At 34.1% G+C, this 13,389-nt stretch overlaps 1 protein-coding gene across 9 annotated transcripts in view; it reads right to left on the bottom strand.

Moving 5' to 3' along the window:
• KIAA1328 (KIAA1328 ortholog) overlaps window positions 1–13,389 on the bottom strand; it is a 355,771-nt gene that overhangs the window by 201,439 nt on the left and 140,943 nt on the right. The window lies entirely within an intron of this gene.

Here is a 13,389-nt window from a genome sequence, read left to right on the forward strand (position 1 = left end):
GACAGGCAGAGAAGGGGAGGGGGAATGTAGAAGGCTGGATGGAAGTGTTCTCACACGAACATCAGACTCATGAAAAGAAAGGACCTGGAATGAGAGCAACCACAGGCTTTCCAGCTATAACTGTTATCCACAAATGGAAATGTCCTATTTTATGTTTTGAAAGCTGGCTTCCATTTAAGGGACCATGTATGGTTACTGAGTTAAGGTTCTGTGCAAGAAAATTCCTGAGAAATTATGATGCACAGCAAAATGGGGCTAAAACACACGTAAAAGAATGGCAAAAGGGGCAGCATTAGTTGAGTATGAATAAAATCAGGACTACAGTTCAATATAAAGATATGTCATAGTAGTGCAGCAACTACACAGTTACTTATTTTTTCCCTCACCAAAACTAAGAACTATGCAGTATTGTCTTGCATCTTCCCCTCCACTATCCAATTCAATCAGTGCTCAAAGGTTCTAAAGAAATGCAATTTTTTTTTCAACAGTTAATTCAGAGCTGGAGGAAAGGGCATACTTGTCATTAAATAACTACCCTTGAAAAGGAGAAATCTCATGAAGTAAAAGACTTGTTTCTGCATGTGAAAATTTAGAAGTAAAATTTCCAGCTATATTCGAGATGACACTCATAGAAATTAATTTCAGTTTCAGAGTATGCTGTGCTTTAAAGACAGAAAAAGTAGAATCAGAGTGACAATCCCACTGGTTGGAAGACAGGAAAACAGCTGCAGAAAGCTCACCAGGCAGTCTTCTGAGAGTTTGTGAGGTACGTATGTCACTCAGTAGAAACAACCTTTCACACAGCAGACCCTGACACATTTGGTGGTAAAAAGAAAAAAAGTGGAGGGGCAGGTTGCACAAGGGGCAGAAAAAGTGAAGGAGAAATGAGGAATAAAAAAATAATAGAAGTTAGAATGGAAAGGACCTTAGAGCTTTTTCTTTTTCCCTCTACTTTCTCATCTTCTATCAAAGAAAATGAAAGATCAAGGTAGTTAAATGATTTATCCAAGCTCACACAACTGAGTTATAGAAAGAGCAAAAATTAGAACCCTAAACTCATTTTCAACCAAGCAGCTGAAATATAACAGCAAGAGCACTGACCTCGAGATCACAAAGTCTGGGTTTGAATTTTCACTACAACTGGCTCATTCAATGGGCCTGGGCAAGTCAGGGCACCTTATGAACGAACACTTTGAAAGAAACTCACTGGCAGTCTAAGAAAAGTGAGTTAACAGATTTCTGTGAGTAGAGACTAGATTAGCATTAACAGCTTTAAGTTAATGTTAAGAAGTCCCTAAAATAGACTCTGAAATGTAAGTGGTGAGACCTACAGAAACCAGAGAGAACTTATTACCTCATTACACACAAGGGATAAAATTTCAAATAATACTGAGGGTATAAACAGAGTAAATATGGGAAAAATACACTTGCATTATATTACCAGTTCTCTCCACCCCAGTCTTTGATACCAACAACAAAAGTCTAGAAGTAAGGCACTAGACTGTTTCTCTACTTAATATGGAGTTTTGAGGGTTCTTCGTATACTTTATATACAATTTTATCAGATATGCAACTTATGATGATTTTCTCAGCGTTTGTGATTTGAATTTTCATTCTCATATCAGTGTCTTTAAAAACCTCGTTCTTAATTTTGATGAAGTGCAATTTATCAATTTTCCTTTTATGAATCGTGCTTGTGGTACTGATTCTAAGAAATATTTCCTTAACTCAAGGTGAAAAGTTTGTGTTTTTTTTAAATTTTTTCTTCTAGCAATTTTATGGCTTTATGTTTTATATTTAAATTTAGGTACAACTGATTATATATCAAGTCTAATTCTGGATGCTGTATTCTGTTCCATTGATCTATTTGTTTATCTTTACATTACTACAGTGTCTTCATTACTAACTTTAAAAATAAGATCCTTCACATTTCAACATGAATTTCAGAATCAATTTCTACAAATAAAGCCTGCTGGAATTTCAGCTGGTATTGTGCTGAATCTATAGATTTGGGGAGAATTGACATATTAACAATATTGGTTTTCTCATCTATAAACATGGTATATCTTTCCATGTATTTAGGTGTTCTTTAAATTCTTTTGCAGAGTAGTTGTAGGGTATAGGTCACATTTATCTCTGAGTACTTCATATATTTTGATGCTATTACAAAATGGTATTTTAAAAAATTTAACAATTTAAAATGTTTTAAAGTTTTAATATGCTACTTTGTTGCTAATATATAGATAAACAATTGAATATAAATATTTTTACTGTGGTAAAATATATTTTTAAGTATGCAGTTCAGTGTTATTAAATAAGTAATAATGTTGTGCAACCATCACCACCATCCATCTTTATAACTCTTTTCATTTTGTAAAACTGAAACTCTATACCCATTAAACAAGAGTCCCCACTCCCTACCCTACAGCTACTGGCAACCATTTTACTTTCTGTCTCTGATTTTGATTACTCTAAGTACCTCATACAAGTGTTATACAATTAATTTTTGTAAATTGATCTTATACCTTGCAATCTTTCTAAACTTGTATAATTTCTAGTAGCTTTTTTGGTAAAAGTCCGTGTGTACACTTACACTTTACGTAGACTTACATTTTGATCATGTTATCGTCACATAAAGGTAGTTTTAGTGCTTTTCCAATCTGTAGGTCTTTTATTTCTTTTTGCATTGGCTAGAACTTCCCATACAATATTAAATAGAAGTAGGAGAAAATTTGCCTTTCTTGATCTTTCACCATTAAAAGTACAATGCTATCTATAAATTTTTGTGAGATGCCCTTATCGGGTTAAAGACATTCTCTTCTATTCTTAGTTGTTGCAGTTTTATCATGAATGGAAGTGGATTTTCTCAAATTTTTATTTTTTACATCTAGATGTAATGTACTTTTCATTTTTTGACTGCTAATATGGTGAGTTACACTGATTGGATTTTCAAATGTTAAACCAACCTCATATTTTTGAAATAAACAACTTAGTTATAATGTGTTATTTTTATATTGTTGATTGAAGTTATTAAAATTGTGTTAATTTTTGCATCTAATTTATGAGGAATATTTGTCTGCAGTGTTCTTTTCTGGTAATGTCTTTGGTTTTGTATCAGAGTAATGTCAGCCTCAAATAATGAGCTTAGAAGTATTATTTCTTGAATTTTCTGGGAAATGTGCATAAAATTAGTACTATTTCTGTCTTTTTATTTATTATTGAATTAGAGCTGACAATGTTATATTAGTTTCAGTTAAACAACATAGTGATTTTACAATTCTTTACATTACTCAGTGCTCACTATAGTGTAGGCACCATCTGTTAACATACAACATTATTACAATATTAACTATATTCCCTATGCTAGTACTTTTCATTTCCATGACTTATAACTGGAAGTTTGTATATCTTAATCCCCTTTACCTATTTAGCTCATTCCTCCCACCCACTTCTCCTCTGGCAACCACCAGTTTATTCTTTGTATTTAAGAGTATATTATTTGGGGGTGTCTGGGTGGCTCAGTCAGTTAAGTGTCTGCCTTCAGCTCAGGTCGTGATCCCAGGGTCCTGGGATTGAGCACCGCATCGGGCTCGCTGCTTAGCAGGAAGTCCACTTCTCCCTCCCTCCCTCCCTCCCTCTCTCTCTCTCTCCCTCTACCCCTCCTCCTGCTCTCTCTCTCAAAATAAAATAAAATCTTTTAAAAAAAGAATATATTTTTTGTTATTGTTCATTCTTATTGTTTAGATTCTCTATTATATAGAGAAATCATATGGTATTTGTCTTTCTCTGACTTATTTCACTTAGCATAATATCCTATAGGTCCAGCCATGTTGTTGTAAATGGCAAGATCTCATTCTTTTTTTTAATGGCTGAGTAATATTCCATTGTGTGTATATGTATATGTGTGTGTGTGTGTGTGTGTATGTGCTTCGCATACCACATCTTCTTTGCCCATTTCTCTATCTATGGACATTTGGGTTGCTTCCATATCTTGACAATTGTAAATAATGCTGCAATAAACATAGGGGTGCATATATCTTTTTGAATTAGTGTTTTCATTTTCTTTGGGTAAATACCCAATAGTAGAATCACTGGATCATATGGTATTTCTATTTTCAGTGCTATGAGGAAACTCTAAACTGTTTTCCAGAGTAGCTGCATCAATTTACATTCCCAATAGTGCATGAAGGTTCTCTTTTCTCCACATCCTCATCACTTCTTTTTTGCCTTTTTGGTACCAATCATTCTGACCATTGTTACGTGATATCTCATTATGGTTTTGATTTACATTTCCCTGATGATTAGTGACGCTGAGCAACTTTTCATGTGCCTGTTGGCCATCTGTAAGTCTTCTTCGGAAAAATGTCTATTTAGGTCCTCTGCCTATTTTTTAATCAATTTTTATTTTTTGGTGTAGAGTTGTATAAATTCTTTATATATCTTGGATATTAACCCCTTACCACTTGCAAATATCTTCTCCCATTCAGTAGGCTGCCATTTTGTTTTGCTGAAGGTTTCCTTTGCTGTGCAAAAGCTTTTTATTTCGGTGTTGTCCCAACAGTTTATTTTTGCTTTTGTTTCCCTTGCCTTAGAAGATATATCCATAAATATGTTGCTGAGACTGATGTCCAAGAAATTATTGCCTATGTTTTCTTTTAGGAGTTTTATGGTTTTAGGTCTCACATAGGTCCTTAATCCATTTTGAGTTTATTTTTGTGTATGGTGTAAGAAAGTCTTTGAGTTTCATTCTTCTGCATGTAGCTGTCCAGTTTTCTCAATCCCATTTATTTAAAAGACTTTCCCCCCATTGTTTATTCTTGCCTTCTTTGTCATAGATTAATTGACCATAAGCATGGGTTTATTTTCCTATCCTGTTGCATTGACCTATGTGTCTATTTTTGTGCCAGTACCATGCTATTTTTGATTACTATAGCTTTGTAGCCCATCTTGAAATCTGAAATTGTGATACCTCCAGCTTTGCTCTTCTTTCTCAAGATTACTTTGGCTATCCAAGGTCTTTTGTGATTTCATACAAATTTTAGTACTGTGAAAAATGCTGCTGAAATTTTCATAGGGACTACACTGAATCTGTAGGTTGCTTTTGGAAGTATAGACATTTTAACAATATTAATTCTTCCAATCCAAGAGCATGGTCTATCTTTCCATTTGTTTGTGCCATCTTCAATTTCTTTCATCAATGTCTTATGGGTTCCAGAGTATGGGTGTTTAATCTCCTGGGTTAAATATATCCCTAGGCATTTTATTCTTTTTGGTGAGATTGTAAATAAGATTGTTTTCTTAATTTTTCTTTCTCACACTTTGTTATTAGTGTATAGGAATACAACAGAATTCTGTGTATTAACTTTGTATCCTGCGATTTTACTGAAATCATTTATCAGTTCTAATAGTTTTTTTGCTGGAGTCTTTAGGGTTTTCTATATATAGTATCATGTCATCTGGAAATAGTGACAGTTTTACTTCTTTCTTACCAATTTGGATGCCTTTTCTTTTTCTTGTCTGATTGCTGCAGCTAGGACTTCCAGTACTATGTTGAATAAAAGTGGTGAGAGTAGACATCCTTATATTGTTCCTATCTTAGAGGAAAAGCTTTCAGTTTTTTGCCATTGACTATGATGTTAGCTGTGGGTTTTTAAAAGTTATGGCCTTTATTATGTTGAAGTATGTTCCCTCTAAACCCACTTTGTTGAGTTTTTATCATGAATGGATGTTGTATTTTGTCAAATGCTTTCTCTGCACCTGTTGAGACGATTATATGGTTTTTACCTGTCCTTTTTAATGTGATGTATCACATTAATTGATTTGCAAATCTGAACTACCCTTGCATCCCTGGAATAAATTCTACTTGATCATAATGAATGATCATTTTAACATATTTTATAACTTATTTGCTAATATTTTGTTGAGGATTTTTGCACCTATTTTCATCATGCATATTGGTCTGTAGTTTTCTTTTTAGTACTATCTATTTCTTAAATAAATAATAACAGTTGGTAGCATTTACCAGTAAAGCCATCTGAGCCTAATGTTTTATTTGTGGGAAGACTATTAGCTACAAATTCAATTACTATTATAGAGCTATTCAGGTTATCTATTTCTTCTTAAGTAAGCTTTGGTAGTTTGTGTTTTTCAAGGAATTTGTCCTTTATGTAGGTTGTCAAAGTTATCAACATAAAAATGTTCATTAAAATCCTTGTTTTTTCCTTTTAACATCTGTAGAAACTGTAGTAATGTTATATATCCCATTCTTGATATTGATAATTGGTGACTTCTTTCTTTTTTCTTGACCAGTCTGCCTAGAGGTTTATCAACATTATGGATCTTCTCAAAGAATCATGTTTTCGTTTCAATGATTTCTTTTTAGTTTTCTATTTCATTGATTTCTGCTCCAGTTTTTTTGTCATTTTTTTGCTTACTTTGGATTTAAATTTCTCTATTTGTACTTTCTTAAGGCAAAAGCTGTAATCATTTATTTGAAATCTTTCTTTCTGATATAGACAGTCTTATACGCTTTTAAGTACTTTACCTGCACACACAAATTTTGATATTTGTATTTTCATCTTCATTTGATTCAGTATACATTATAATTCCCCTTTGATTTCTTCTATGACACCTGGGTTGTTTAGCCATTTGTCATTTAATTTCAAATAATTGGTGATTTCAGAGACAACTTTCTGTTGTGGATTTCTCATTTAATCCCACTGTGGTGAGAGAAGTACTTTGAATAACTTGAATCATTTTAAACTTATTGTGACTTGTTTTAAGGTGCAGAATATAAACTGTCTTATCAAATATTCTGTGCTCATTGGAAAAAATTGCACTAGACTATTGGGTGTTTTCTTTAAAAGTCACATCAAATTGGCTAACGTAATTCATTTTTTACATCCTTTAATAGTTTTCTGCTTAATTGTTCTATCAATTATTGAAAGGATATTGAAATATCTAAAATTGTCAATATATCCATTTCTCCTTGCAGTTTTATCATTTTTTACCTCACATATTTTGAAACTGTTACTAAGTGCATGACCATTTAGTATTATTATATTGTCTTGAACTGAACACTTTATCATCATGAAATGACGTTTTTCTGAAATAGTCTTTGCTCTAAAATATATAACATCTGATATTAATTTAGCTAGTCCAACTTTCTTTTTATTAATGTTAATATGTACACCTTTTTTCCTCAGCCTTTTACTTTTAATCTTGCTATTTGTTTTCAAGTTTTCCCTTCAATTTTTTGTTCCCTTTTCTCTCTTCTTCTTCCTTCTTTTGGATTATTTTTTTTGTGATTCCAGTCAATCTACACTGTTAACTTAATAGCTATAACTTTTTGTCATATTATTTTTGGGACGGAATTAGAGTTGATAGCATATATCTTAAGTTATCATAGTGTACTTTCAGGAGATATTATGCCACTACAGATATCATATAAGAAACCTTACAACACAGTATGTTAATTATCCTCACCCAGAATTTGTACTACTGTTACACATTTTGCTTCTACATATTATAAATCCCATGTTAATTATCTTTCTTCAAAATTATCTTTTACTCTTAAACAGACTTTAATAATACAAAGAATATTATTTTATATTTACTCACATAATTAGCATTTATGGTATTCATTATTTTGCGTAAGTCCATATTTCTATCTACTATCATTTCTTTTGGTTTGAAAGACTTCCTTTAGCATTTCTTGTAATGCAGGCTTGTAGCTGAAGAATTCTTTTGAGCTGTTATAGTCCAAAAAAGTCTTTATTTCACCTTTACTTCTGAAAGATATTTTTTGTTCAGTATAGAATTCTAACTTGAAATTTTTTCTTTCAGTAATTTAAAGATATCATTTCACTCTCTTCTCACTTGCATTATTTGACCAAAAAAAAAAAAAAATCTGCTTGCATCTTCATCTTTATTTCTCTTTATGTGCCATGGTTTTTCCTCTGGCTGCTTTTAAGAATTTTTCTTTATCACTGGTTTGGTTTTAAGTAATTTGATTATGATGTGACTTCATAGAGTTTTTGCCATTGTTTTTGTGCTTTTAATTTACTGATTCTCTTAGATCCATGGGTTTATAGTTTTCATAATACTGGAAAAATTGGAGGCCATTATTTCTTCAAATATTTCTTTTCTACTCAACTTCTCCAACTCCCCCCTCCCCCAAGCCTGTCATGGAACTCCAATTACACATACATGAGGCTACCTGCAGTTTTTCTACAGCTCTGTTCTACAGCTCTTAGGCTCTATTCCTTTCCTTCAGTCCTTTTTTGTCTCTGTTTAATTTTCAGTAGTTCCCATTGCTATGTCTTCATTTTACTAATCTTTTCCTCTGTAATGTTAAAATTGGTGTTGATTCCTTCCAGTGTATTTTTCATTGCAGTTAGTATTTAGAAGTCTTATTTGAGACTTTAAAAATATATATTGTTTCTAGTTAACAGGCTCAACTTTCCTCTAACTTCTTGAAAATATGTAATGCAATACAGTTATAATAACTTTAGTGTTTTTGTCTATTAATTCTATAATCTATGTCATTTTGGGGTTGGTTTTGATGGATTTTGTCTCATTTAGGGTCTATTTTCCTCCTTTATGGGGCTAGTAACCTTTTTTTCAGGGCTAGTAATTTTTGACCGATGTCAAGCACTGTGAATTTTACCTTTTTGGTTGCTGGATATTTTTATATTTATTTTTGGCTATAAATATACTTGTGCTTTATTTTGGGTACAGTTAACTTACTTGGAAATATATCCTACCAAGTATTGTTTTTCAGCTTTTTTAGGGAGAGCCACAGCATCCTTTAGTCTAGGGTTGCTTCTGTCCCTCTACTGAAAAAATACCCTTCTGAGTACTGTACCTGATCCCAGTCTGGCTGGTAGAAACAGTATCTATTCACAGCCTTATGTAAGTTCTAAGGATTTTTCCTCTTTTGGTGGTTCTTTCTCCAGACTCATTAGGCTTTTTTCATACTTATGCATTCATCATCGCTTATTTTAAAACTTGAGAGAGGCCCTCTGAGGATCTCTAGAGAAATCTCTCACCGCAGCTCTCCCTTTACTGGTGTTCTGCCCTGCGATCTCACACTATCTTGGCCTCCTCAAGTTCCCAGCTCCATTTTCTCACAGTCTGGAAACCACCAGTCTCTGCTTGGGTTCCCCCTCTCTGCCTTGCCAGTTGGAATCTCCCTCTAGGAGCATTCTTCAGCAATTGTATGGCTCATCTAGATTGTTTCCCCTCTTTCAGGGATCACACTCTTCAGTGTCTAATGTCCAATATTTTGAAAACCTTTGTGTATATATATATTCTGTCCAGTTTTCTATTTGTTTTAGTGCACATATTTAGTTGCAATTATTCTATCCTGTCTGGAAGTGGAAGTACTGGAAAGTATTTTTTTTTCTTGTGAATTTTTTTTTTATTATGTTCAGTTAGCCAATATATAATACATCATTAGTTTTTGACGTAGTGTTCAGCAATTCATTAGCTGTGTATAACACCCAGTGCTCATCACAACACATGTCCCTCTTAATACCCATCACCCAGTTACCCCATCCCCCCACCCTCCTCCCTTCTGTAACCTTCCTTAAACTAGGAATGAAAATAGGTTTTGTTCTAACTCAGATTCACTAATGAGGGCTATTAAGACTATGATAAAGATTATGAGGTCACCTCTGTGTAGCAGGTAATAGCAGCATGTACACTGGCTGTTTACTTATAGCTCTGAATTGCACCAAAGTAATCCTTAAATTCTATGATTACAAAAGTGAACATGGCAAATGACTCTTAACCAAAGAGAAATCAAGAAAATAAAAGATGGCAGGGACTGCCGCCCCAAGATTGCATGGCACTGAGTAGTGGCAGTGGAAGTAATGAGACAGATAATGAAGTAATTATGGCATATAGTCACAGGTGAAGACCTTTATTTAAGAAGTCTTCCATCTGCAAGTGATTACAAACAACGTAAGCTTCTCTGAATGAGTAGGAGGACTGATGGTAGGGTGGAAAGAAAAGCCAGAGAGAGACAGATCAGAACCTGAAAATCATCTACAGACTTGGAGGGAAATAAGGAGAAGCCAAAGAACAAAAGGGGAAAAAGACAGAAACAAGAGTAAATACTGAGGAGTGACAGAAAAGTTTTAGCAATGGACCAGAGAAAAATGACACTAATAAAAAGCAAGGTAATAGCTACAGCAATTGTCAAAATGAGCTGAAAGCCACATAGGTATGGCTTCATAAAGGAGGCTAACGAACTGGGTGAATCTTAGCAGCTCTTCTCAGTCACCTCTGGCTTCTGCACAAACCCTTCTCTATTGCTCCAGCTTTTGTGATGGGCAGCTGACACATTTTCTAATCTCCTGCAGTTACTTATTTGGAGACACCAAACTGGTCTCATAAACCGGTCTCATGACCTATTTATGTGCCTTTCCTCTTACTGAGTTTTCTTCTTCCTTTAACAGCTATCTTGTACCTCTATTTTTCTTTCTATATTGCAATATTCTCAAAGGGCTCATCCATGTATGCTCTACCTAGTCACTCTCTATTACATAGCCTTGTTATTTTCTGAAATTTAATTTCTTTTTCCTTGTTAAATTGTCTTTTGAGATTATATGGTCCATGAAGGCAGGATCTGTATCCAGAACACTCAAAACAGTGAGCACACAGTAGGGCTCAATATACATTTGCCAAGTAAATAATTCCATTTATCCTATCCATTCCACTTATCTTTCTCCCATATGAGAAAATTAATCTTTACACATTGACATGTACTTTAAAATTCCAATCAGATAATGAGTGTTATTACTATAATGACAGGATTAACCAATCAAATACTATACTATGGCTCAAAATCACATTAATTTGAAAGAAGCAGCAAACAGGCTAGCAAGGGTTCAAATAAAAAGTTAACAAGGGAAGAAATAATTTAATGTTCACTGAATAATAAAGACTATAAAAATCAGGCAACGAGAGTGTCTGAAGTTTAACTTAGTTAACAGGCACTTGAAGGAAGAGAAGTTATGAGAAGGTTTGACTCCATAAATAAGACAGTCAGTTATTATATTTTCTGAGATATTATCTGTTTACCTGGAAGGTGCTGTCAAATATCTTCGTCAGTGATACTTGATATAAGAATGTCAGTATTCCCATCCAAAATGGGGGAAAAGGGTGTTTAGGATTTCTTCCAGCTGGTACCTCGGTCCTTTGATAAAAAGCCTAGCTTTGAAAGAGTGCAGATGGACAGTAGGCTGATATCAATGTAATAATAAAAAGTGGCCCAATTCTCTCTTCTGCACTTAGACTTCTTATCTGAGCATGCTGTTGCTAACTCTGTAAAATCAAGGATGACTACTGCGGCTGCTTCTATACTGCAGTCAATAGAACTGGTTTCAGATCAAGACTTTCTGTTCCATGAGTAAAAATTCATTCATTCCTGGACTGACACAATCTATTTATTTATTTATTACTTTATTTTATTTTTAAGATTTTATTTATTTAATAGAAAGAGAGAGAGGAGTGAGTGAGTGAGAGAGCATGAGCAGGGGGACGTGGAGAAGCAGACTCCCTGCCCACTGAGCAGGAAGCCTGATGTGGGGCTAGAACCCAGGACCCTGCATGACCTGAGCCGAAGGCAGTCGCTTAACTGACTGAGCCACCCAGGTGCCCCTCAATCTATTTAATTGTGGTCAAAACCACAAACAAAATTTAACCATCTTAACCACTTCTAAAGATACAATACACTAGTTTTAGTCATATATATTGTTGTATAATAGAACTCTAGAATGTTTTCATCTTGCAAAAGTAAAACTCTATCTCCATTGAAAACTAACTACCCTTCCCCCGCCCCCCCCAGCACATCCACCATTCTACTTTCTGTTTACAAGAGTTTGACTACTTTAGAAACCTCATGTAAGTGGAATCCTGTAATAGTGAGACAATCTGTTTAGTATTAGATTCTCTTTTCTATTACATGATGACCTATGACAGCTGGTACAGTCTTTGAGGCACTTGAAATAAACAAACAAAATAGCCTTCTGAGATGTAGGGCTGAGAAAAAAAGTCAAAATAATCAGATACAAAGGCAAACAACATTGACTCCAAAGAGAGTGACCATAAACCTAAGTTGTTCAACATATTTTGACCATGTATCCCAATCATATCTAATATAGAGAACATACAAAGTTCAATGTTATTAATACTATCAGTTTAAAGATTTTCCAGATTTAATTTTGAATCTGTAACCTACGAGTAGAAAGCCTATTTCTTTAAGTCAATAGCCAACTATTAGTGTCTAGGTTGCACTGAAAAATAGACCTTCTGGTTTGAAAAATATTTGTGGAATACCCAAGTATGTGAAAGACTGTGCACTCAGTACCAATTATCAAGTAATTTGATTTGAAAAATTAATATTAAGACAATAGAAAATACTTGTCTTTCATGTTGATTTGGTTTTCAGTGATTATGAGACTTACAGTATGTCACCAAATAATTATTTATTATTCAATTTAGCCTGATTTGAAGATCTGAATTAGGTATGCATGACTTTCAATGGAGTGTATAGAGACTGATCTCTCAAATTGGTAGGAAATGGTCTGTTAATTTGTATAGTTGTCTGAATAAATAATAAAAAGGCCATAATAAATAATGGGAAAAACATACTGAAAAGTAAAATATTTAAGAACTAGTAAGAATAATCCATTCTGCAGACTGGACAGCCACCATGACTTCTCTAACACAAAATTCATATATTTAAATACCAGAAAAATCAAGAATTTAGACAAATGAAAATAAAGATATAAATTTTCACAAAACAAACTAGAATCTTACCTAGAGAAATATGCCCCAAGAATTTCATAAATTTCCAGATACTCAAATACCACTGTGGTATACAATTTGCTTAACTTCTCACCTATGGCAAGCAGCTTCTCAGATGAACCCAGTGATCCCTATCCCCTGGTAATCCTGCCCTTGTGTGTGATCATCTCCCTTTGTGTGTACCAGGACCTATGACTTGCCTCTAATACAGCAAAAGTGATGAAAGTTCACTCCTTCAATTAGGTTACATAAAACAACAACTTCTGTCTTGCAAGTAGACTCTATTACCTTCTTGGCTTGTACATTTTGATAAAACAAGGAGCCACCCTGGAGAGGCCTACACAGCAAGGAACTGAGGGTGGCCTCCAGCCATTAGCCAGCTAGGAGGCCCACAATCCAAAAACCTGTAAGAAACTGATTTCTGCCAACCACAATGTGATGAACATGGAAGCAGATTCTACCCATCCTTGGTCAAGCCTTTACATAAGAATACAGCCTCTGTTAACACCTTCATTGCAGCCCCCAAGAGACGCTGAAGCACAGGAACCAGCTAAGACTTGACTGAATTTCTGA

This window comes from Halichoerus grypus, chromosome 13 (assembly GCF_964656455.1).
Source record: "Halichoerus grypus chromosome 13, mHalGry1.hap1.1, whole genome shotgun sequence".
NCBI lineage: Eukaryota > Metazoa > Chordata > Mammalia > Carnivora > Phocidae > Halichoerus > Halichoerus grypus.